At 38.7% G+C, this 26,108-nt stretch overlaps 1 protein-coding gene across 4 annotated transcripts in view; it reads left to right on the top strand.

Annotated features, from left to right (window-relative positions):
• LOC119547459 (putative neural-cadherin 2) overlaps positions 1-26,108 on the top strand; it is a 123,192-nt gene that overhangs the window by 53,063 nt on the left and 44,021 nt on the right. The window contains exon 1 of one of the 4 annotated variants that reach the window (XM_037854337.1): positions 13,501-13,629. The exons of 2 other annotated variants lie outside the window; for them this stretch is intronic. The gene's annotated coding sequence lies outside the window, so the exon portion shown is untranslated. Of the gene's footprint in view, positions 1-13,500; positions 13,630-26,108 lie in introns of those variants that run through there. One more of the 4 variants, XM_037854338.1, reaches the window with a different exon arrangement.

Raw genomic sequence — 26,108 nt, 5'->3', positions numbered from 1 at the left:
AGTGCACTCAGAAAATTAGTTGCAAATTAATTGAGATTAATTATTCAAGAAATTACATTCACCTAAACCTGAAGAATAGAGGTTCTAATATATTGTACTTTTGATAGCAAATAAAATACTAGGTTACTAGCTATGTAAATATAATTATTGACATGTACAACTGATTACTGTGTTATCTTGATTAATATAAATCATATTATTGTTGCTCTTAAGATGTTGCCTTAATAAGTTTCTTTATAGACTGATTTTTTAGTAAATAACTTTCCAAACTTATACCTATTTTCCAAAGTGCATTATAAATTCGAGGGCATATATTCAACGCACTCGCTCATGCAGCCAGTGTGTCACTCTGCGAACCCTGGCAACCCTGGATTAGTGCATTTTGTGGCCAACTGTACTCATACTCCCCCATCATTCATATGGACCATCATGCCATTGGCATTTATCTTCGTTCTAAACTGGGCATTGTTCCCTTGTCTTTTGTGGGTTGATTTGTACAGAAAATAGATGGGCAGACAGGACATGTTAATGCGTCGGAAAGTTGACAATCTACCTGTGCTTCAGCCCCCCTTTTGGATTGCCGTATTGACCGCATCTTTGGTCATTTTGTAATAGTTACACTCGTTGCAGAGCTCAATGCCTATTGTCATTAGGAGAACGCATTCGGGTGGTAAGTGCATGCCTGTGACCGTATAACGATGGCCCAAAGGCTTCAATGTGCAGCCTCTGCGGCATTTTTCCATCATATCGCCCGGGAAAATTTTCCTCCCAACTCCTGTTCGGCAAAGTTAATTGAAATTTAGAGCTCTTGAAATTAACTTTTCAATTATGCCTCCGCAGTCGAATTCTGTATAGAGTCCCAGCCCATGGCTGCTTTTAATGTTTGCCAGTGCTGCATTGGCGAGTTTATAGGATGTTATATGTGTTTTATGTTGGCAGTGTTGTCGCTGTTTCTGTAGGTCGAGCAGTGAGAGAAAAAAGTTGTACTTAGGAAATAGTTTCACAAAAACGTGGCTCAGTGATTTAAATAGTAAAAGACTTTATAAGATTTTATTGTTAAGCAGAATAATTTAGTTTAATTTTAATCTATGGATATATAGATACTATATAGATTGATATTCTTATAAGAATGCATCTTAAGAAGTTTTCGTAATAAAGATTTAAGAAAAATTAATATTTCTATCTTCATTTTTTTATATCATAAGAAGAATAAATACTTTTTAAGAATATATGCATGTTAAAATGCTTGTTAAGTTAAATGATACATTTTAAATTTAAAGGTTTTTGTCGATGACTGTTTTGCTTATCTTATCTTAAGTTGAATACTTTATGCATATCATTAATTCCTATTTGAAATCATATAAATAACAGGACCTTTTTCGATGTACTTTGCCCTACTGGATTTTCTTTCAGTGCACCCTAAGTGATCGCAGCCAAGTCCATTACCATCCGAACGGCTTTCTGTGCGTTGGCTGCTGTTCTGTGCCGTTGTTGGTGGACAACATGTTGACAACAATAACAACGAGTGCATACATGCCTCGTTGCAGAAATTATAGACATAAAAGCTATGTGCCTGCCATCCTGCCCGGGCACACATCCTGCTAAAATACCGTTCTACTCGGCCAGAGCTGACATGACAGTAACTTCAGCTGCAATGCCAACAACGGCAGCAACGGCTGCGTCGAGAACAAAAACTGTTGCACTGTCTTTGCTTGCAGAATGACATTCATAGGTGGTTTCGAGAAGGGGCAACATTTTGGCCCAAACTGAGGGATAAAAATTGCATTTATGCATGTGACGTGTTGCTCGCCCCGACACGCCAGCAATTTGGCACAGAAAAGAGGGGCAAAAGGGGGGCAGGAATTTTTGGGGGAAATGCGCAGGCGAAGTTTTGAGTTCCTGCATCGGAGATTTTCCTGTCATTGGCGACCGCACCGCACAGTCCGGCAGCTAACAAAAAATTAAGCTGCAAAATGCAGCTGACACTTTGAATGCAACGGCAAGTTGCTGTCAGCATGGTCACTCCAAATCCGTGGGGTGTGACTCATTGAACGGCCTGACTCAAAAGCCTATGAATAAAACCTTTTCGATATAAACGATTTATCGAAATGCAGTATATTTGCATTTTAAGAGTTTATTTACCATTTGCAACTAGTTAAAATATTTCCATTAAAATGTAATTACTTATTGACATTACAAATTCGTAAATTAAAGTTCTGAAGAGTTAAAAAATAATCTGCCCTATTTTGTATATCGATAAAATATTTTTTATTGGATGTTTTCTATGACAAATGAAAGCTTAATAAAATAAAAAAAAATGTTTCTATTTTTGACTTGGCTTTTCCATTAGTTGCCTACATTTGGAGTGGACTTTTCTACCATTTCTGCCATATAGCCCCCAATAAATCCTCTTAATGAGGAACAACCAGAACAAATCCCAAAAAACTCATCCTTTTTCCCCCCCATGCTAAGTGTTTTTCCCGCCGGGATTAAAGCCCCATGAAAAAGCTCCTAAAAAATGGTGAAAACCCACTCCAGTGCCTGAAGCACTTGGAGTGGACGTGGACTGCATCAATGCAGGACGTGTAGATCGGGCAAACATATATAAATTTCTGCACTTTTTGGGGTCAGCGGGATAATGCCGATGGGCGTGGCAGCTGCCTCTAACGCACATGTGCCAGTAATTTACATGCCTGTCTATTTGCCGGCGCTTGGAGGTCGCTGGCTGTCAGGACACTGGTGAGAAAGACGGATGAATGGGTGGTGCGGGGAGGTGGCGAGGGTTGTGAAAACTGAAAGGAAAAGCGGGGAAAATGCCAATGGAGAGAGAAAGAGAGAGAGAGACAGGCACAGAGAAAGCGGCAAAAAAATTGGACATGTAAAATTCGCCAGAAAAAGACGCCCATTGCCGATGCAAAAGGCAACCTTCAAAACAGTTGCATGCATTTTTCAATTTTAGGATGACGAGGCGATGGTTTATACGCCACACCCCCTTTCACAAAACCGCCCCCTTTTTCCCGCCTTTGCAGGCAGGCGTTGGTTTTTCTGCTGGCTTAAAATTTCACCGCATGACATTCATCATGGAGCAGGACCATTTCGACCCCCAGCTGTGTGGGAAGGGTTAAGGCTGCCACTGCTTTTTCGCCTGTGTGTGTGCTTTAGATATTTGGGTTTGTTTTTGTACTGAGCAGGGAGTCACTGGGTGTGTGTGTGTGTGTGTGTGAGTGTGTGTAGCCAAAACAAACATTGCAAAATTTATGTCGTCTCATAAATTTGTAGCATAATTCTGGAACTGCTGCCACTGCAGCCGCCACTGCCACTCGAAAATGTTTGGCTGCAATTTTGTGCTTCTGGCCAAGAGCAACCCAACACGACCCGTTTCGACCCGGATTTGCCTCTGGACCAACTTGGTTTGGCCTTTGAGCCGTTTGCCCCGCTTCTTTTCTCTGTTTGTTGGTCTAACGAACCGCGTAAATGCAATTTCTCGGGTTCCGTTTTTGTTTTTCCTTTCACTTTGTTGCAGGATAAATCAAACGTTTCACATATAATATTTAAGGATTTTAAATGGGAGCTTCTGTATAATATTTGAGGATCTTAAATGGGAGCTTTTGTGCCCCGAAAGACATTTGACATGGACTTATTTTATAACATTATTAAGTTCCATAAAAAAAAATAATTTTAAAATAAGATATCAACTTGTTTAACTTTCAACTTTCTTTTTATTCATGAAGAATTTAAAATAAATGAAAATTGGAACTCTTTCTTTTTAGTAAATTGCCAAAGTTATTATAATAAATATCAGGGTTCATGTGCCATTTTTTTTATAGTGCCTTTTATTTATTGCGTATTATTTCTTTTTACTCGCGAAAAATTTAAAATAAATGAAAATTGGAACTCTTTCTTTTTAGTAAATTGCCAAAGTTATTATAATAAATATGAGGGTTCAAGTGCCAGTTTTTTCATAGTGCCTTTTACCAAAACGCGTGAAGCTTGGGCATCAAATCGTATGAATAATTGGCCTTAATTTGATGGTGTCAAAAAGTGCAGCAAGCTGAAAGATCAATAAACTGTGTGAAATATTTAAATCTCCTGTGGCAGCTGCACTGGCTATAAAAGTTCTGCCAAGTGTCGATGGCAGAAAAGTAGTCACAAGAGCATTTCGCAAGACTGTCAACAAATGCCAGTTGGCCAAACTTTCGGCATGCTAATCGAAGGCAGTCAGGCCCGTTGAATCCGTATAATCAGGTCGAAACTCGGGAGCTGCCGTCATCAATTATTCCCGGCTTCGGGGGAATTCAGGGCTTAAGTCACTCGGTGTGCATCGTCGCATAAATCAGATATTAAATTATTTGCACTGCTGGTGGGTTAATGGCAAGAGTCACAGCTTGTAGAGCTTGTAATGCGCTTAAGTGGAATTAGGCTAAGACCCGAAGACTTGCTTAGCAGATTGCGCATACGCAGCGTATGCCAGCAGCAGTGGCAGTTAAACGGGGCTTTGGCCATGTCACTCAGGCGGACCCTCTGACTTATGCATATGCAAGCATGCGGGGCCAAAGAAACCAGGTAAACCAGGTGAACCGACAGGGAACCAAAGCCAGGAGAAAGGAACCAAGAGCCAAAAGTCAAATCTCATGCCAGTGACAGCTAAGAAGTGCAAGGGAAAACTTTCCCGAGGCTGAGCATCAAGTAAATGCATGAATTAGTAATATAAGAAAAGCGAATTTCCTGCTGCACTCAAAAATATTTATATTTTTATGTTAATAATTAATTGTACTTGTTAATAAAAATAAATAAAATACTTCACTAAATTTTAAATTCATAAAGTTTTTGTCAAATGTACCTAAGTCTAGCAAGTCTTCCCAAAAACCTTAGTAAATTAATAATTAGTATATTTTCTTTGCCTGTGTTTTTAAATTCTCCACTATGGCTTTCACCTTTGTGTGCTCAACTAAATGAGTTACTCTGATTAAACCCGATTATGGTGGATGATAGTTTGTTATCATCATACCGGCTTCCGACAAATTTACTTCCCCTTGTGAAAATGTTTCCGAAATCTGACCGCAAACACTTTTGAGCTTCGGTAGCTGAAGCCGACTTTCGCCTAGAAAGCCACCAAAAGTACTACCAAAATTGCGGCTCTGGCAATTATTTTTGCAGCTCTTTGGACAAACAAAGGGCAACAGAAAAATAGGGGGAGTGGGTCTCCCTGCTTTTGGCCAACGATACGGGTGGGCCAGAGTGAAAGCCACCTTCGTTCCAGCAACATCCTTCCTGAGTGACTTTCCTTTGCCGCTTAGTTGACTTGCAAAATGGCTGAAATTTCAGCAGGCAGCCAGGCGGGCCCAATTTGACCTACATGCCTACCAGAGACCAGAAAGGTCCAAAAAGGTGCACAACGCGATTTTAATAATTCATTGAAATCATCGAAACTAAAGCATTTTAATGCCCGCCTCTTAAGCTGACTTTGCTTATTGAATTTGCATTTTATCTATTTGAGGCTGGCCTCCCGGCCCGGATTTGCCCAGATTTAAATATTGCAAAAAAAATGACCTTATACATTCTGAATAATGTTGAGCAATTTGTGGCTGCATTTCGGAGGGGAGAACTTAAGCTTTGCCATTAATTTAGATTTGAGGTCGCCGGCCTGGTCAGCAGATTTTCAGTGGACCACAAAAAATGGCTTTAAATCCATTTTATGGCCATGGCCATTAACCGAAATTTGTCTGTCATGTGAGGCAAATGTTTACGATGATTCGCATACGGCACATGTAACATTTTTGGGGCGAGCCCTTTTAATTTTATGGCAGACTCATTTGCCTCGAGGTGAAAGTGGAACTATCGGCCATTGAAAAGTTTTTTTTAGGGGAAGGAAATCACGCATACGCCGTGGTAAACACATTCATGTTTGGCAGTGAGCTACAAAACTTTTTTTCGGGCTCACAACTTTCCTCATTTAAATGCTTATTAAATATGCCTGGCTTGGTTTTTAGGAAAAGGCCTTTTGCAAAAAAGGTCCTAAAAGGATTAAGCTCGAAAGAAGGATACCTTAAAGTTTATTTATATACAAATTGAATAGCTATTTACAAAATCATTAGCAGATTTCGAAACACAAAAATAGAAAAACACAAAATATAAATATAATCAAAGCTGGGGGCCATATGAAAAATTGTATTCCAAATGAAATATTGTTTTACTTTTCCATTAATTAGTGTACTGTTGGTTTCAAAGTAAATAAAATACAAAAAAACTATTTTATATTTTTAAATATTAAATATTTCATTATTAAATAAAATAATAATTACATTAATCCTGAATCTAATGCTCCAAATAAAGTTAACCGTAGCCATTTTACATTCTAATGGGATTTGGTTTGGATTTCGGTACTTTGTCGTATTCATAGGCAACAAAGGTTTATTCAAAGTTCCAGAATTCATTTTTCGGTGGTTCTAAAACGCAAAAAATAAAAACCAATATGCCATTTAACAGCCAACGGCGGCGGAGGAACGAACCCCAGAACTATCCGGGCACAGTGGTAAAAATATAATCAAAATAGAAATTGTTGATTTTTCGTTTCGTTGCGCATACTAACGAGTTTTAAAAACTTTAACCCACCGAGCGACGCACTGCCACGCCCACCCAAATCCAAGGCCCCATTAATGTTAACCCATGCCGCCCCCTTGACACATTTACTCCCTGCGCATTCGATTTCATTTTGCATTTGTGGCCCTTGTCGCTGCCTTTTTTTTGCGCCATTGCCAACTGGCGGCTCTTGTAATTTCCGCTGTGTGTTCTCCATTTTTTTGGTCCTTTTCCCCAGGATTGTAACCCTTTTTTACTTTCGCTTTTACTCCTGCGACACGGGAGCAGCCTTCTCACAGCCATTAAGCTGCTCGAATGCCCGAATGTCCTGGCTGCTCCTGCCGCCTGCTAAACTGCTAAATGTCGCATAATTATCGTATTTCAACGCCAGTTTTTTTCCAAGGATTTTATGCGGACCTCCCACGTATAGATGTTTCTTATTATTGTCTGCTCCGTCTCTTTTTTTTTTAAATCCGCTTTGAGTATTACATATATTTTATCGCTTTGAATTTGACAACATATTTGCCGCATAAAAGAAAATGGGTTTATATTAATTTCAGCAGGCAAAATATTTTTATTCCCGTTCCTACAAAGTGAGTTGGGTTCTTTGCAGCTAATTAGAAAGCTTTTCGAAAGGGAAAACCAGGTGAAAGGGTTGTAATTCACTTTGGCTTTGGGCTAATTCCTGTATTCATGTGAAATTCCACGAGCTCTTTTCAGCCTTATCTGCCTAACTTTGATAAATTTGCTTGGGCACACATTATCTTTGGGCCATTAAAAACTTTCAGGCCACTCCAATTAATGTTGACAATAACAATTAAAATCATTTAAACCATTCAAGCTCACTTAGGGCCCACGCGTATACCATGTATTTCGACTGCAATAACCATAAACTATTTGCACAAAACTTTTCGCTTCGCGGCATCGTTAAAAGGACAACCAGTGGAGCTTCAAGGGTCCTTTTTGCAGACTCACTGAAAGCCGCAGAAACTTTTGAAAGTCCTGCACTAATCGTTTGACACACAGGCACACACACTAGCAAAATGATGTAGAAGTCCTGGAAATAGTAGACAACTTTTTAGGTGCACAAAACACAATACAAGTTTTTCGTGAAAATTATTTTTGGATCCCCAGGCAGCAAGTATTGTCTTCCTTCGCCTGTTTTTCTTTTGGCGCCACTCCCACATTTTTTTTTCATTCTCCTTTTTTATTTCTTGGCTTTTTTACGAGGTAGCCAGGCGCAAGACAACATTTTATTATTTTGTAACGTTTTATTTCCGTTTACACTCTGCTTTATTTTATGTGGCCCAGCGAGCCTAAAAGTTTTTCAAACAATTCCACCCAGCTGAGTTTGAAAATGATTGTTTCTTGGGCCATCTTCCTTATCCCCCGCTTAGCCTAAACGTTTTATTGTTTCATAAATACTTAATATGCATGGTAATTACTTTCAAGCGTCTTATCATCGTTTATTATCCTCGGTTTATAGTGCTTCACTGGGATCCTTTATGTGAAAACTAAAATTGTGGCCGAATCGTGTGCGGTTTCATTAAAGGGATTCGCCCCTTTTTGGCCATTCTTCCATTTCAACTTTGCGGCAGCACTCAAAATGGTCAGTGAACAAGTGTGTGGAATGCCTTTCGGGGTTGGCTAAGTGTGAATTTAATTAGAATTTAACTGGAGAGCCATGCAGACAGCTTTTGAAGTGGGTTAATGTCATTGAGGCGATTCGCAGAAGAGCCCAAAATTGGGTTTCTAGCAGCTCAGTGTGTGTTGACCATAATGTCTCCATTTCATGGCCAATAAACATAAGACCAAGCCTCCAAAATTCCCTATCCGAGTCCCAAACTCCATGTGTTGCCAAGTGCGAAAACATTGCAGCCATTTCAATTCATATAAATAAATACATACGTATATTTATATATAAATGCCCAGGGTAAGATAGACTGGCAGTATCTGCAATAAGCCAAGCAAACGTAGAAGAGGCGACAAATGCCAACAATGGGGGTAAAAAGTGGCCAAATAAAATCCATAAATCGCCAGACAATGCAACAGACATGGCGGAGAAAGCGGGTGAAATGTAATAAAAATACGAGTCACAAAGCAAAAGGGTCCTGGCATCCGAACATGGACTTCATTGCTGCGGGAAAATGCAAAACAACAAATACTGCATCTTGTTGTGGAAATTTTCGGACTCCATTCCATCGTCCATCTGGGTTTTAATAAAATGTGCCAAGCTCAACTCAAGTCGGGTCCGTTCTGCCGGCTTAGACTCAAAAGCGAGCTGAGCTCACTCAACTGTAGTTATTGCTATTCTGCTTCTGGTCGTATTCCCAGACCCGTGCAATATCAAAAGCTGTCGAATCTGGCCGCAGAAATGGCCAAAAGGACAGGACATCGCATATAGTACACACACTCTCGCCCGGCACTTGACCACATTTGAAAAGAGTTATGAATATTACGGCAAGGTCTGCAGGAGAAACGTTCTATGGGGGGTTCCCCTATTTTTATGACCCCGATGTGTGCATGTGTGTGCGGTTGAAATTGTTATTTTCCTTATTTATTTCAATTTATGAGATTTTTATATGCGCACTTTTGTGGCCTCAGTTTTCCATGCAAGTCGTCGGGGCAGAGTATATTGCCTTCTAAATAAAGCTTTTTTTAATCAAATTTATTTGTGAATAACAAGTCAAGGGAAGTCGGTAAATTGTGAAGAATATAAGGAACCCGATATCAATCTAAATGAAGGTTCTCCGATAAAGTGTTTTGTGATGTACGGTAAATTTCCTTGTTGACTAGTCGATTATTAACGAAATTCGAGAAAATGAAGTAAGAAAATTCTTGGCTACGTATATTCTGAATGAATCCCTGTGTAAATAAGCTCTCCCAAAATACCAGCTCTTAATTCTTAATGAAGTTATCCCATCCCATTTTATGTGGACTGTCAATATGAACTGAAAACAAATCGAAAGCCAAGTGCTGCCAGAGATTCGAGCAAATGGAACCTTAACAAATTATCACATCCATTACTTGGCAACCTCCTGAAACCATTCGAAGATTAGGAAACCCAACTGCCATTGCCACTAATTCAATTTCAAAGGAACCCGCGGAAAAGACAAAACTGAAAAATCGGATGGGGCGAAGTATATATATGGTTTTCTCGCTGGAAAAACTAGTTTAAAGCGACTGCAACTCGGTCACGAACTGCCATAAAAAGCGCAGTGAGAATGGGAAAAGCTAGGAAAAAAGGGAGGTGGTAATTTCGAAGAGGGCTGCTCAAAGACTACCGAGAGTGTGTATTGGAGTTGATATTTGCGCATCAGTAAGCACATTGAACTGTCAATGCCAGAAAAAGGAGCAGGCGAAGAATAAGTTCGCTGGAAAATGAGGGGGGAAATGGGGAAAACCGTCTCCATTGCCAATTTATCAATTGCAGTTGGCAATTGACAACGACGAGCCCTGACGACTAATGCAGCCATTGCCGTTTGACCCGAGGGCTGAGTGCCCCATTCGCAAGCTGAACCTCATCATGTGCGTGTTGAAAAAGTAATTACATCGTGGACTGCCAACTATAAATAACAAAGGGGGGCACGAGTGAAGCGACACCGTTTTTATTGCAACTTTAAAGTGTCGTTTTTGGGGCATAAATATCCCCTCAAAAAGATCTTTCACCGACTTCAGCCTCTACGGTCTCCTTACTCTGCATAAATCAACGTAAATGAATGCTATTTAGTTGATGGCACAGGCCAGGAAATGCGCCGCTTAGCCAAAACACACTCACAAAGATGCACACGCAGGTCCTTAAAAGTAAACACTCAGAGAAAAATTATGGGCACTTACAAAAAAAATTCGAGTAAGAAGTTACAAGTCAAATCCTTAAAAAACCATATTTAAATAATGTTATGCCTTGCCAATAATTGCATAAGTATAAGAAACCAATTGGTAAAAAAATTCTTGATAGCTAATTTTTTGAATATTATAAAATATAAGATATAAAAATATAAAAGCCACTGTAATATCTAAAATATTCAAATAATTCTTATTTTTCTTAATACTAAATTAACATTGATCTACCTATCTTAAACTTTGCTTTAGCTTTACAGATTATTGTTCTTAGTTTTAAAAGATTTATAGAATTTTTGGAAGCTTAGACTTATACATTAAAGATTTTTTTTAAATGCTTAGATATTGTGAAGGTTTTTAATTCAGTTATTAATTAAGAATGATGGTTTTAAATTTTAGGGAGCAAAGATATATGCAATAATATTATTTCTAAAAGTATTCCTTGATATTTTAGAGGTTTTGAAGCAGTGGTAAATTTTTTCAAGTGCACACAACTCTCTCCAACTGGTTATAGTTACAAATGCAGGCAGTGGCTGGCATTTTCCACATGCATTTCTCAAATGCTCAAATGTATACGGAAGCAGAAGCCAAGTGCAGGCGGAGCGATGTTGCCAACCGAAGAAAGATGGCCCAGAGAGAGGGGGACAGGCGATCCCAGTGTGTGTGTCTGGGTTTGGCACTTCCGTTTGATATTAGCCCGTTCTCTTCTGCAAATTTAGTCAGCATCCACAAACACTGGCCCTGCCCCTTTGAATTTTCGGTGGGTTAATGCATTTCTGCGGTTTTGGCCAGACTTCAGGGGATGGGAATGCCTTGATGGGGGGGCATTTTGTCTTGAGGAACTGAAGATGTTTTGCCCGCCAGCCAAGACCAGGCATATTTTGCATACTTCGAGGCTAAATCGGCTATGCCCATAAATCCAGTGCGGAAATGCAGGATATAGCTCAGCCAGCCAAGTGTAACATGCCACGGCGATCCAAAACGATTCTGTTCGAATCTAATGGATTCGCTGAAGGCGCTTCAGATATCTGGCCATTAGTTATGCATTAAGTTGCATATTCAGCAGATGCCGCACTAAAAATGGCAACCAAATATGTATATTTTAAATATCAAATAGCATTTCAATTAATGTGTTCGTGACATTTAATATGTTCAACTAAAAAGAGTACTTGAAAAAATAAAATAAGGAAAAAACTATAAATTCACTGACCAACAATTGAATGCATAAAAAGTATTGAACAACATTTTGTGGCCTTACACAATACAGCTGGGGCTGTTTATTCATATGCAACGAAGCTGATCAAGTTTTCAAACAAAAATATTATATATTTTCCGCCATTAATTAAAGCCGTAAATGTTGTACTTAAATACGTTTATCTGTCATTTTTTTCAGGTAAGTGAATTTATATTCTTGACTGACATGCACTGAAGCGTAAGTAACAAAAAATGTATTATTTTAAATACAACTTTCCCTTTTTGTTTGCACTATATTATAGAGTCAAAGTTGCCAAGCAAATAAACAAAGTGCTGCGTGGAAATTAAATAAATAAGTTGCAACATTTTTTTAGTACCCCATGTGGGGGGACTCGAGATTTTTCAACAGGCAATGTCCGGATACGGGGATAATGCCTTTGACAGGGGCGAACACTCAGGTTGGGGCGTCGACAACATTGTTTTATTAAATACAAAGTAATGGCCACTGCCGCCCAGGCCCACCCTAGACCACCCTAGGCCACCCTAGCCCACCCACACATGCAGACACGGCCGCACTCTGACTCCGGAACGGCTTAAATCATTTTCCAACTTTCCACGCTTTTTCCTCGATTTTCGTTTTTCATTTTTGCCCAGCTCCTTTATTTTTGTTGGGAGGCACTTAAATTATGCAACAATCGTTACACACACACACGTGCACATAATACACATACTTGCACGCACACCACCATGAGTTATGGTGACATTTTCCAAGTCGGAAAATTTAAAGCTTTAACCACTTAGCCCCCAAAATGGCGTTGAGTAATGTCAGCCGCAGCATTAATTGAAAATTCTTTAGAATTTCTGATCACTTTTCAATATGCTTAGTTGAGATATGGGTAATTAAATAAACATGCCATTTATTTGGATTTGTTCTGGGCTTAACCCATGACAAATGTTGGCAGTGGGTTAACAGAGAAAGAGAATGTGGCTTATATGGGGATGAAAAGAGCATGTAACATTATATTTACAGAGGTTGGTGGAAAATACTGTTAATAAGAATGGTTAACTGTGGAAAAGAGAGAGTTTTCACGTAAGAGGAAAATTAATGTTAAGTTCAACTGGTTTACCATGAGCAACTGTCTAGGCAGTCTTTTGTTTTTAAATTGAGTTAATAATATTATATTATTATAAATACTATATTATGAAATTATATTATTATAAAGACAGTATAGCTTCTTTGGGGATCCAAAGAGCATGTAACATTATATTTGGGGAAGATACCCTTTATTGGGATTGTTAACTGTGAAAATTTTAAGAGAGTTTTCCTGTAAAGGAGGTAAATAAATGTTATGTTAATCTGGTTTGCCATGAGCCATTTTTATAAGTCCTTTGTTTTTAAATTGAATTAATAATATTATATTATTATTAATATTGTATTATAAACTTTATTATTATCTGGTTTATAATTGTTTTAATTTCATTGAAATAAATACCAAAGTATTTTTAGAAATGTAGTAACTAAGTGAAAGTTTAAAAGAAGCTCTCTTAATATATCCCCCAAATATGGCCAACTTATGAGCCCATGTTAGCACTGCCAACTTGGTTAACCTGACTTGTTGAGTTAACAGAGCAAATGCTTGGCCATCTTGGCCAACTGTTAACCCCCAAAGCCAGCCGGCAAGAGAAAATATCCCTTTTGGCCAATGCCGGCTCCTGGCAACCTACTAACCTACTGCGGCCTCTCCCGCAATCGCTTGTTATCACATTAGGAAATGTCCTTTGGATAGCAGTAAGTGCCACTGTAACTGCTACCGTACAGAGAGCCCACTGTACAGTGCAGCATCCCGACGGCGAAGTCGCAGGACTCGCCATCTCAGTACATTTTGAGTTGTTGACGGCGGTGTGCGCGTTCTTCGGCATCCGAGAGCCCGAAAATATGTGTGTGCGTTTCCGTTTCCGAGTGGCTGAGTTGTGAAAAGCATGAAAAATTACATCCAAATGTAAAGTGTATTTTTGGTAGGCAAGCTCTCTCCTGGCCCAAACATATCTACAAAAATAATGAAGGAAATAAATTATTTTAATGTGATATGATAGCCGAGAATTTAAACGCGACGCGCTGATAATGCAAAAATTTCCATGGCAATCACTTTTGGTCGAAGTAAATAATGCCAGGAATTAAATTGAAATATCCGCGTGCTAGAATGTGGCATCGTTTAAGCGCCAGTTTATCACAATCGAGCGTGCGTGCCATCGCCTTAATTAATATTCATCGAAATGCCCTTGTAATGATTAATGGAATACGAAATCAATTAACTGCAAATGCTTAAAGAATGGTGTCAAACTATCCACGGAATTTACACGCACGTGCACATTAATTAAGCAATGTTTTGCGCGGCCAAATTGTGTAAAAAGTTTTGATAAAGAATTTACAAAACTTTCGAGGTGCGCTCATGAGGAATAAATTTGTATGCAATCAGAAATTTAATTAAAAGTAATAAGACTAATTGCACCGACCACTGGAGTGTGTAAAGTAATTAGGGAAACATCGTAAAATAACATAACACAAATTATGAGCAAAAAACAGCGCAGTTTAAATGTTTTATGTCCTTTGGCTAAAAAAATAATATAATTAAAAACTTTTGTGGAGTGTTGTTTGTTAGTTTGAATTTAATTATGTTAATCAATTAAGTGTCACGAAAAAAGAAACAATATTGGCGACGATAAAACTGCTTAATTGACAATAAAAAAATCAGTAAATAATTTCAGAAAATTAAAAACAACCAACAAATATTCATGCTGGCATCCTGCATAGAAGGACTATGTTTAAAAAAATTTCAATTTATTGAAAACAAAAGCTTCAACCTTAAAAAAGCATTATTCTATTTTAAACATTTTTAATTTGTGACTAGGATAATAATATTTCCAAACATTAAAATTACAAAAACCATTTGTGTGGCATAAAATATATTTTGAACGGCTTTTCATGAATTGATTATCATAATTAATTATGGTGCACTACTATACATCGATAAATAAACCATTAAATATGCTGATACCTCAAAAACGAATGATTTAAGTGGTCAAATGTTAAATTACCCCAATAAAATGAGGTATCAATGCCAACTAGCTTTGTATAATGAACTGTGAAAGATAAACAAATTGTCCCGGGGCAAAGCCAAACAAATCTAAGCGACTGAAAACGAGTAAATATATAACAAATTGCGCGAATAACGCCAACAATTATGGACAATGCAGCAACAATGTCACAACATCGCATTCGGGCCACAAATCTGAAAACACTAAGCGGCTTAAGTGCCATTCATGTTATGTACACACAGTGTCAATCCCCACCCAAAAAAAAAAAAAACGAAAGGCCCATCTGAAACACGATTAATCTCAATTTATGACATCAGCCGTAGGAGCGTGCGAAAATCAAAACTTGAAAAAATAAAACACGCTCCTGCAAAGCGCTAACGATCAAACTGGCAATCAATCAATCAATTTATCAATCATCACTTTACGGCCAAGTGGAGCAGGAACTCCGAAAACTAAGCCATAATTGACGTTTACGGCTGATGGGCTTATATCTTATACCCAACCAACCCCAATTGTATGCATACATATAGGTCTGGGAGTACGAACAATATGATTTATGCAGCAGCATAATTAGAGTTCAGATGATGGCTGGATATATATGTCATCGCTGCTATTATCCTGCTGCCCTAATCACATTTCGCATAATGTGGAACTTAATAAAATAATAATATTCCCGAAATTATGCTTCTGCTAATTAGTTGCATATATCAAGCCATAAACCGGATGGACATCCTCCTCACCCATATCCTTGTTGCTAATTGATTAGAGTTGTAGACATGATTTTTGCATTTCACCCGCCCAATTTTGATGGCACTACACAGTATGTTATATCTTGCAATAAACCTCACTAGGGGGAGAGTTCCCCGGTGAAAGTACACCGAATCTCGGTTATTTCACACCTCAGTTTTCACCTGACTTTCACTGAAGTCCTCACTTTCGCTCCACTGGCTGCAAGTGAAATGTTTGCCGCTCTTAATTTATCATCTGGGGTTCATTTGCCGTAAGTGAGTCTGCGGTGTCATTATTTTTTGTGGCTCTGAGGTCATGTGGCTGAGTCTTACATGCCATCACATAAAAAGCGATGCGTGGCATTATGATTGGGGTACGTGTGTCAGCACGGTCTGGATAATGGAATCGGGCTCGGAAATGTTAAGCCAGGTTAAGGCAGCTTGGCCGTATCGAGCGCAAATTTCATTCTCAGCGAAATCATACGGCAATCCAAAGCCAACAGCCATAAATCCCCCTGATTGCCTTCAATCTTAATGGAGGTCCTTGAGTTCGTATGCTCGAGTTGCTTCACTTGCTGAGCCATTCAACATTTGAAGATAAAGACAAATAGTTCCGATTAATATCGATGATAAGGAGCTGCAGCGAACCAAAATAAATCATCTAGATGATTTTAGTACATTTTTGATAAGCGAGGACCATTTCGGAATTATTATTATTATAACATAATTAAGTATATACGACTTCGTACAATAATAGCGAAAACTGCAGAATTTGTTTTATAAATAATTGGAATTTTGAAACAATTATTGTTAAGGCTGCCAAGATTTATTGTATTAAAAATTGTTTCTAAAACTAATGGTTCCCATTTAATCTGCAACACAAAGAGTTCCCTCAAAAGGATCGCATTGCTTTTAAGCACTCATTTATTCCGCCTTTGCAGTTTTTATCCCCAGAGAAGACCCAAAAGAAAGTGCAGCAATAAAATAAAATTATTATATTTGCCGGCTCTGTTCTGCGACAGATAAAATAGTTGCAACTCCCACCGCTGGGCCACAAATTGGCCATATATCCCGGGGATGCGAAATCGCGCCATTACACAAGCCAAAAGCCGCGGGTCTGCGATTCCGCCAAATGTCTCTCGATATTTGTGGGTGGGAATTCAGGGGAGGATGTGAGGAAAGGCGGCCATGTGAGCAATTTGGTAGAACCCCCGAAAACAGAATACCCTGGGCCTCGAGAGGAACCAAAATTCATAGTCAGAGCCGGGGAAATCGAATCAGGGACCCGCAGCTCACAGCCAGATAAGCAGCTGTGATTTATTGCATCTAATTGCTCACGAGCCGATCCGCGAACGTGCCCCAATAACATTTGGGGGCTTCACACCTCAGCGGATTCATAGCGGATGCCCCAATATCCAAACGCCCCTAAAATGGCAGAGGAATGCTATCAATTGCCTCAAACATTTTGTGGTCCGCGGTTCCTGCCAGCCGTTAATCAATTTAAACTGAAGTGGACACACTCCATTAAAACCAATTTCAACGGACATTTTGGCACAAATCAAAGCTTTTGTCACATTCCAGAAGCTGAGCTAACAATACCATACAAGCATGGTATATAAAATTTTAACAAATAAAATAAAATCAAAACAAGAAAGAACCCCTAAAAATTGTTCTCATGGGAGCATTGTATATTCGAAGCTTTAATCACAGAAATACTAAGATAGTGTTCCACTTGAATTTACTAACGTGCATAATGGTCTTTGCACTATTTTGACACTCATTTTCCTTTGGCAGCTTTATGATTTTAATAAATTAAATTCGTAGTTATGAAATATTAAAAAATTCTATATACCGGAGTAGGAGGGAAGCGATGACTATTTTATTATAATTTTCCATTAATTTCGAAATTCTGAAATGCTTATAGAATTATTCCCTAAGAGCACAAGTTACTAGTCAATAAACACAGAAGCTTTAATTTCTTTACATAGTGAATTGTTTTTAAAGAAGTAAACATAATATGAAAGGATTTCCCCATTTTTTTTATCCATGTTGTGTTTCAAGTGTGTATATTTATTTCATTAATCAAGATTTAATTAGTAAATGAATTGCTTTTGTTAATAAATTGATTGAACCACTTAAAGCTCAATTTTTGATAGAAATAAACGAAAAAGGAAGTTGAATACATGAAACTAAGCCGATTCACATAGAAACAAAGCAAGAGGAAAATGTTTATGCAATTTTAAGCAGCGGAAGAAATATATAAATAAGTCAGGGAACATTTGAGCAGCGCCTTGGGAACAATCTCTTTTCCAAAGTGCAACCATCAAGGGACTTAAAAAGCGGGAGAAGCAAGACCACCAAAAGCCATTGAAGGCGAAAGAAAAGAGGAATACTGTTCCAATCATGAAATTTGCATGCAGCAAGGAAAGAAGCTGCAGGTTTTCGTTTCGGCCCCATCTCACCAACAATAGATGCAGAATACCAAGAATTTTTCATTAGATTTCTATAACATACTGGGAAGGAGGCTAATTTATTCGGAAATGTTTGAGCTGCGCAAATAAACGAGCCACGACTACATGACAACAGTTTAATGAAATTCGCAGTGGCAGCGGCAAGAACAGCCTAATTAAATAACCACGCCCACTTCGAGCGCACTTCGAGCGTAACATTTACCCTGCCACGCCCACCGCCCCCTGCACCGCCCCCAGGATTTTTCCACCCACTGAGCTGTCAGGCCATGGATAACTTTATAACTCGAGTTAACTTATTTTTTGCCACTCGAACGCTTTGCTTTGGCTTCGAGCACCTGCCGAAAAAATAAAGGAAACCCACTCTGGATTTAAACTTTGCAGTCCGTATTGAAAAAGCACAAAAGCTGTTTTATTTTTACTTTTACTAAAATAAAAATGTTTTTCACAGCGGAAAATTGGTAATAAATTCATATTTACAGAGAAAAGTTAATACAATATTTTTAGCTACACCTATTTAAATAATATTGCTTACGCCTTCGAAAAAATAAATGTATTATTTCACACTGAATTTCCATACAAATATTAACCTCGTTAAGATGATATTTTTATTCATAACTTTTTAAAAGAATGTGTTAATATCATAATTACAAAAAAAATATTTGATGTACCCACCAAGTTATAATTAACTTTTAATTAAAAGTACGTAACTGTGGGAATGTTTTACAAAGAAAAATTCAACTTTCTTAACTTTCCTGAGCCTTTATGCCTGTCTGCCAATCAATTCCCGCTGTCTGTTATAAAAGCATCCTTTAAGCCCAATGGAGCTCCTAATTAACCAACAAGCCAGAGAAAACAATGAAAACAGATAGGTAACATTTTCATAGTTGAATTTAAGATACTCAAATTGCAGTTGTACATAACTTAAAATAAACGTAAAGATTTTAAAACTTGCTTAACTTCGCATTGTTGTCGAAACTTTGCCACTGAACTTTGCTCAGACATCTATGGCAAATATTACGAGAAAAAGAATTGAGAGCAAAAGACGAATAAAAGTTTTTCGGTGTAACGCAAAAATTGCTTACTTTGTTTTCCGGTGAACCGAAATATAAAGTTGCTAAAATAAAATTTAATTTCAACCGTCGTTGTGCCACACAAAAATAAAAATGAAATGGATAGAGAAAAGTGGGTCAATAAAATGCAAGTAATGCATAAATTTGCAACAGAAACTGGGACTCGCAACTGTGGCTGCGATCCGAGAACCGGGAATTGTGCTATGCCCCCGGGGGAAACGGGGCAGCATTAAAATAAATAAAAATTAATTGGTATGTTACCAGCCGTGGGGTCGGGAAAAACCGGAATAAACGGAGGAGTGGGAGCAAGGTGCTGGCCATTCAGGGCATTCGGAACTCAACTGGAGTCCACACAGTTGGACAGCTGAGTCAACTGCCCTCAAAAGTGGGCTATGCATATGCACAAGGGGCGTGGCAAACAGGTACAGATACAGATACAGATACAGAGAGCGAGTGAAAAGGTCCTTTTCCAGCACTCCAGTTCAAGTGTATTAACACAGCAAATAAAGAAAATATTACAAGAAAATAAAGCGAGTCAAACAAACTCAGTCTTCAGGCGGGGAACATATCCTCTGGCGTTTCCCCCTTCAACAATAATCCTCGAGACCGCAGGGAACGGCAAATAAAACGTGACGGGCTTTGTTATGTTTCATAAGAAAAACAAAACGTGACGAGATTTTCCCGAATTTCTTAGGCCGAATTTTAATTGAGTGAGATACCTTAACCAAGAATATCACGAGTGTATCAAATGTATCGCAGATTAGCCAGCTTGATTTTGGGTAAAGGAACCCCTTATTATTTCCCTGAAAGTTATGAATAAATTGAATGTATGATAATGATAATGATAATGATAGTGATAAATTTATCTGTCGATGATAAGCTAAATATATGATGATTTGATTTTGAGAAGCAAGGTAATGCTAAATATGTGGAATATCCTTTTAAATTAATTTAAATATAATGTTATAAGTGTTAAATGTAGATGTAATCAATTATACCTTAGTGTTTCTACCACTTGAAGCATATTCTCCCTGCCCTTAACTTTTTGCGCCACCAGCCTTTGAACTTTGACTAACTTCTTACCAGTAATCTTGTGTACTTATCACAGCATTCTTTGCAAGTTTTCTGTGCCACAAACTTTAAGCTACCTTTAAACCTGGTAAAAATGAAATTTCCAAACTTATGAGTTTGCCAACTTTTCTGACAAACACGAAAGAGAAACCTTGGGGCAATTCCGAATCGGGCTCAGAACTCGTTCATCAAATAATTTTATGGTAACTAAGGAGCATATTCTGTTGGTCTGGGTAGTCTAGGTAGAAGGAAGTGAAATGCATACTCGGAAAATATCAAAAAGTAGCTGGGATAAAATGCAAGGCAGTTGCAGCCCCATTTTCCAGGGATTCGGAGGGTCGGAAAAGCCGGGAAAATGGGTCACACGGCTGAGTGCATTTTTGGCGCGTCAAAGATGTCGATGTGCAGCAAGCAGCTGGCTGTGAGTTTTCCACCGACTTGACAGGCGGCAAAGGGAAACGGAAAAGCATTGGAGAAAATTGTGTCCTGTTTAGGCGTGCCTGCCTATGAAATATGCTAATGATCAACTTGAGACATGTTCAAATTATTGTCACTGCTTCGGGACCAACTTGTTTGGCCTCTCCCATTTTCCTCCTTTAAAACTGGAAAGTTTTCTACCATTTTCATTTTTTTTTTATTTGTTAAGGCAAGAAAAACTCTGGCGGGAAAACCGGAAGAGGCCCCCAAACACAGCACGCTGCTAATTAAGTCAGTTGCTGCTTACTTTATTACTGGCGTCATATTTTTTCAGTCCACCATTTCTTCTGGAAAAGAATTCTTTTTTATTTTTGTTGACGGTTGCCGCTGGCAACGTTTTGGCACTTTTGTCTGGCTGCGCAAATGGCTGGCAAATTAATTCTTATAAATTTAATTAGCCCTGCATTCAGTCCACATTACCCTCAGGCAATTTGATAAGCTCGCGGATAATTGAGCTGAATTTGCAACTTGCGATGAGAGCAAGCGCGTGTGATGCTTGGGAATAAATTGAAATTCTCGATAAATATTTGCCAGCTTATGAACCCGCCGGGCATGACAGATTACTTGAAGATTTTTAATTTTGGCTAATCCATCAAAGAGCCACTGGACAAACAAGTGGATATCAGCCCTACCTTGCAAAAATTGTATTTTCTCGTTTTAATTGCAAGGTTTTTGGCGCTGTCACTTTTGTTGTTCTACAGTTAACTAAGGAGCAACAGCGGAAAGGACTTTTGCCACACACATTTATGTCCTCCAGAGGAAAAGTCAGGATGGGGAAAAAACCTAACAGGACAAGCCAGGAAAATAGACTAAAAAGAAAAATTAGTATTCCAGATCTAAAGGGATATTTGTTCTTAGATATAAACATTTTTATTTAAGAATTTAGAAACTAAAATCAGATAAAGAACTTAAACATCTACCAAGCTATTAGGATATTTTAAGGATGAATAACACGCACTGTTATACCAATAATAATTGCCAAACGTGTACTTTTCCATTCAATTAAAGTTCATTTTAATTTACCAATAATATACAATTTATAGCTTACTGCAAGTGTTGAATTTTCCCTGAACATCCACTTATCCAAGCAGCAAATTTTCCTTGCTTTTCCCCATTTTCCCGCCGTGAACTGTAAGCAGAGAGAAGGATGTGTGATTGTAGCCAATGCAAGGACGAGTGCACAGGATCCTGCATTAGTTCCCGCACGGTTCAGTGCTTCAAACTTAATCCTTGCTCTGTGGGCGCCTCCTTTTCCCCCGATGCTGCGCTTTTCCGGCTCCTGCCACCGCTCCATTTTCACCACCGATTTCCCAGTCGTGTGTGGGTGGATCGTTAGTGTATAATTTTAAAGTTGGGTTAAGCAAAGGAAGCTGGGATGCGCAGAGAAAGGAATGTGATGGCAAAATCAGGTCAACTGTATGTGTCATTTTTACAGCTTATTATGGCAAACGAAATGGCCCCGCCCACCACCACCGCCACCGCCCCCATTTGAGCACTATCTGTTTGTCACCCTGCAGCCTTTTATGGAGCTACATTATCGCATAATGTAATCATTGGCCCAAATGATGGCATGTCCTCAAGACAAATTCTTTGTTATATTAGCCTTGGCAAGCCCCACTGAAGGCACGTCCTTGTAGTTCGTCCATAAAACGGGCAAAACGGAATGAGAGATGGGTTCCAATAAAATAATAAAAGTAAGTTTAGTTAAAGGCAGTGCAAATAACAACACCTCGGTGGCAACAGCTTGTACATCTCAGGGCTATAAAATGGCCATTGATTGGTTTTTTTTTTCACAGGGAATAGCGCACTCAAGGAGAGTGGAAAATGGAGTGGAAAATAAATACAGCATAAGCTGCATTTAGTGTGCTATCTTTAATCAACTGCAGAGCTGCAATTTAATTAATTTCCATCGATTCGAGGGTCTCCAACTGCCTGGAAAAGTTTCGCGCACTTAGAACTGAAACAATGGAAATCATTCTTGGCTCAGATGCGAAACGCAGCAGGGAAATGGCGAGTGAAACTAATGAGTTTCCGCTAAAGTTTAAGTGATTTGCGGTCAGCTTTAGCTGCTTCACTTTTCACAGTGATTCATTTTCCGAGCCGCACTTTTCCCACTCGAGAGTCCAATAATGCAGTTTTATGAGTTCGCAGTTTTTATTTATTCACATACTTTTGACAATCTCCTCGCTTCTCTTTTCGAGAATTATTTGTATATTTTTCTGTTTAGGAAGCGAAATTTGCATATTTATGGGACAGTTTTGTAAAGCGAAATAAATCTGCGGGCCATAATGCAAAATAGGGTCCGGTCATAAAAATGAGGCCCTTTTGGCCAAAGTGAGAGCCAACTATCTGGCTATTGATCTATCTCGAGGAATATACTAATAAAATAAAATTGTTGTTTACATTGCGCAGACAATTTGATGCTCCAACCAAGATTATGTTTGGCAAAGAAATTTATTATGTTTTTCTTGCGAAGCATAAAATCATCACAATCCTTTTGTGGCACTGGCAACTTTTTAATGATCCCAATGCTCGATTGCTTGGCTAACAAACAGCAATTTGTCAGGGCAATATAATGCGAAACTTTTGTTCCACAATAATTGATTTACTTTGCCTCCCCGTCGTCAATCAATTGACGATGCCAGCACTCATACGCCACGTGGTACCGAGCTCAAGCGCCGATATAACGAGCAAACAACAGCAAACTCGCTTTGGCATCGGCATTACATGCTCCGCTGCTGATAACGGGAAAGCTAAAGCACGTGTGAGTGTGTTTGTGAACACATTAGGGGCGTGGTCGGGCGCCTTGATTGATGTCACTTTAGCTGTCGGTCCAACTCGCGATGCCATCGATGATTGAAGTCCCTGTTTTCTAAGCAGTTCGAGGGCGCTCGTGGAGTGCGATCTTTGAATTGAGTTAAGGGCTGCTGAAATTAATCGGAGTTGAGTGGATACAATGCCCGACAAATAGGGAGGGTCTCATAACTAATGCATTCTAAGGGAGAATCTTTTAAACAAATGAGAGAAATAGAGAAATTTCAGTACTTCATTAAATAATATATTATTATAATAATAATATTTTGTTAAATATTAATATATATTGTTATAATATTAATGTTTTAAATATTTATATATTATAGTAAACTTATATATTGGCATAGCATATTATATGATTATGAACAATATTTAGCGCATATATTTGTGCTCTTACTTAAAAAAAAATATTATGAGGTTATTTAAATTTCAAAACACATTAGAAAAATTAAGGTTTACCCTGTTTTGATTAATTGAAAAATTTTTTATGATTTACTGACAAATAACGAAAGAAAATTTCCTTATACTTCTAATATTAAGAACAGAGCTATTTTGTTTTATTGTTCAGTTTGAATGATACAGATTTTCCGCCTCAATTGTTTCCTCGCACTCCGGCATCCCTAAGTAGAGAATAATAATTCCACATGAGACCCGCACAATTGCGCCATTTAGATGACTTCCTTCGAGATCCTCCGTTCGTGTGATAGGGTATGGAAAAGTTTTTTTCGGCACGTGACAAAGAGCTGGGAAATGAGGAAAATGAGGGCGTGGCTGATATGTCTTTAGCTTCTCGGCATTTCTCCGCGATGTCGTCAGCCGCAAAATGACAGGCAGAAATAATGACGCTTATATTTATGAAATTTATGCGTGACACCCACTTGAATGCGAAAGCGAGAATGAGTTTGTCTTCTGGCAGAATCACAAGCGAGTGTCTTTGACGCTTATCAGCGGGCCTCCAAGGAGCGTGAACTCCCCCTAATTTCGTGCCTTTGTCATTTTTAATCTTAATAAAAGAAAGTTTTTGGACAAAAGTGCCGGGCGAGTCGTTTTTATTGGGCCACTAACAAAAGTCGTCGTGAAAACAAAATGTTTATGTCACATGACAAAATGGCAGGGCAGTTGGGTAAGGGGCACATCATTATTATCAATGCATGTTGACGAGGATGGGCGGATGGGCCAGAACTTTCGCCTGCAATAAAATCAAAATATCATAAACACTTGAGCCGGGGGCGTGCGTCTGGTCTGGCCAGATATATATTTATTTATTTTTATGCCCGCCGACAAATGCCATTAGATAAATAATTCCAAATGGAATTGGTCGAGGAAAAACTTTTTCCCAGTTCCTGGGACTTTTTCCTTCTCGCCCCGGCAAAGCAAATAAATAGAGCCAATAAAAGCCTAGAAAATTGATGAGGTTTTCTATTTTCCATTGAAACTTTTCTGACACATTGGCCTTGAGAATTCCTCAAACGGAAAGTTGAAAAAGAACCATTTTAAATGCTGCACATAAAATCAATTATATTCTCCACTTACTTTCGTTGTGCTAAAAGCGAATCTATTTTCTAGTATTCAAAGAGTTATTACGATGCTTTTTAATCCTGTTTCGAATTAGTCCCCGTATATGCATAAATTTCATTGCCTGCGTCACACAAATCCTGTCGGAAAAAAGCAATACTTTTTCTGCCATTTCACTGAACTATAACGCCATGGCACCAAATAACTTGTGTGTATGGCAAAAAAATATACACTGCAATTTTTATTGACTGTCGCAACGAAAATGAAACTGCAAAAAAAAGGAAGCTGGGCCAAATCAAATAAACATTCCGCATAAAATAAATTCCGGGGCATATCAAACAGCGCCACCCGAAAACTGAGTCTGAGCAAATACAATACCATTTTCATGTGCAAGGGGCGTGGTCGGTGGTATTTTATTTACGCTGGAGTGGCAGCGATTGCAGTGCAGATGAAAAAAGCAAATGCTGGAAATCAAATAAATCAAATGCTCGTAAATAAATCATTTGAATTTATTTTCATTTGGCCAAAACCGAAATGTTGACAAAATAAAAGCACAATAAATACTCGACGCCCGAAAACACGTCGTACGAGTATTCACATTCCCATTCACCCCAGCCCAAAAACATAAGTAAATAGATATTTATTCCCGGCGAGAGCAACAAGAGTCCTGCTGACTGACATTGGACAGGCAGATGAAAGTGGCGAGTACAAGGAGCCCGAGATCTCGTGAGCCTGTCACGAGCCAGGGAAAGCTAAAATGTTATTTTCTCACTTCCAGCTTTGCAGCTGGGCTCCTGCCATCCTGGCATCCTGGCACACTGTCCTCCTCTAGTGTCCTTCGTCCTGGTTCCGTTTGTGTGCCTTCCACTTGCGGTTAGTTATTTTGCGCTCTAGAGCCCCACCAGCCCAGCAATTGTCCCTTCGCCACTCTGAATTACGTATAAACGCCGGCCTTATGGCTGCTTTTATAGTATTTCATTTTATTAGTCACCGACTGTCGATTGTTGTGTATCCATGACAACATGACACGTCTGCCGCAGTGGCGTACTTCTATAATAAGACGATTATGGCCCACTAAACCAACCCACAGATGCACAATGTTTTGCTACTTTTATTGGATTTAAGTGGAATTCCATTTCTGGCTAGGTATTCGATAGCTGAAAAGCTTTAAAAGAACATATGATATCGTGATATCACATTTTTGTAGTCTAAAGAAAATATTATTACAGAGCGATAAAATAATATTGAATTTA

This window comes from Drosophila subpulchrella, chromosome 2L (genome assembly GCF_014743375.2).
Source record: "Drosophila subpulchrella strain 33 F10 #4 breed RU33 chromosome 2L, RU_Dsub_v1.1 Primary Assembly, whole genome shotgun sequence".
Taxonomy (NCBI): Eukaryota; Metazoa; Arthropoda; class Insecta; order Diptera; family Drosophilidae; genus Drosophila; species Drosophila subpulchrella.
The sequence above is the reverse complement of the archived record's forward strand: the minus strand, read 5'-3'. Positions and strand labels throughout refer to the sequence as shown.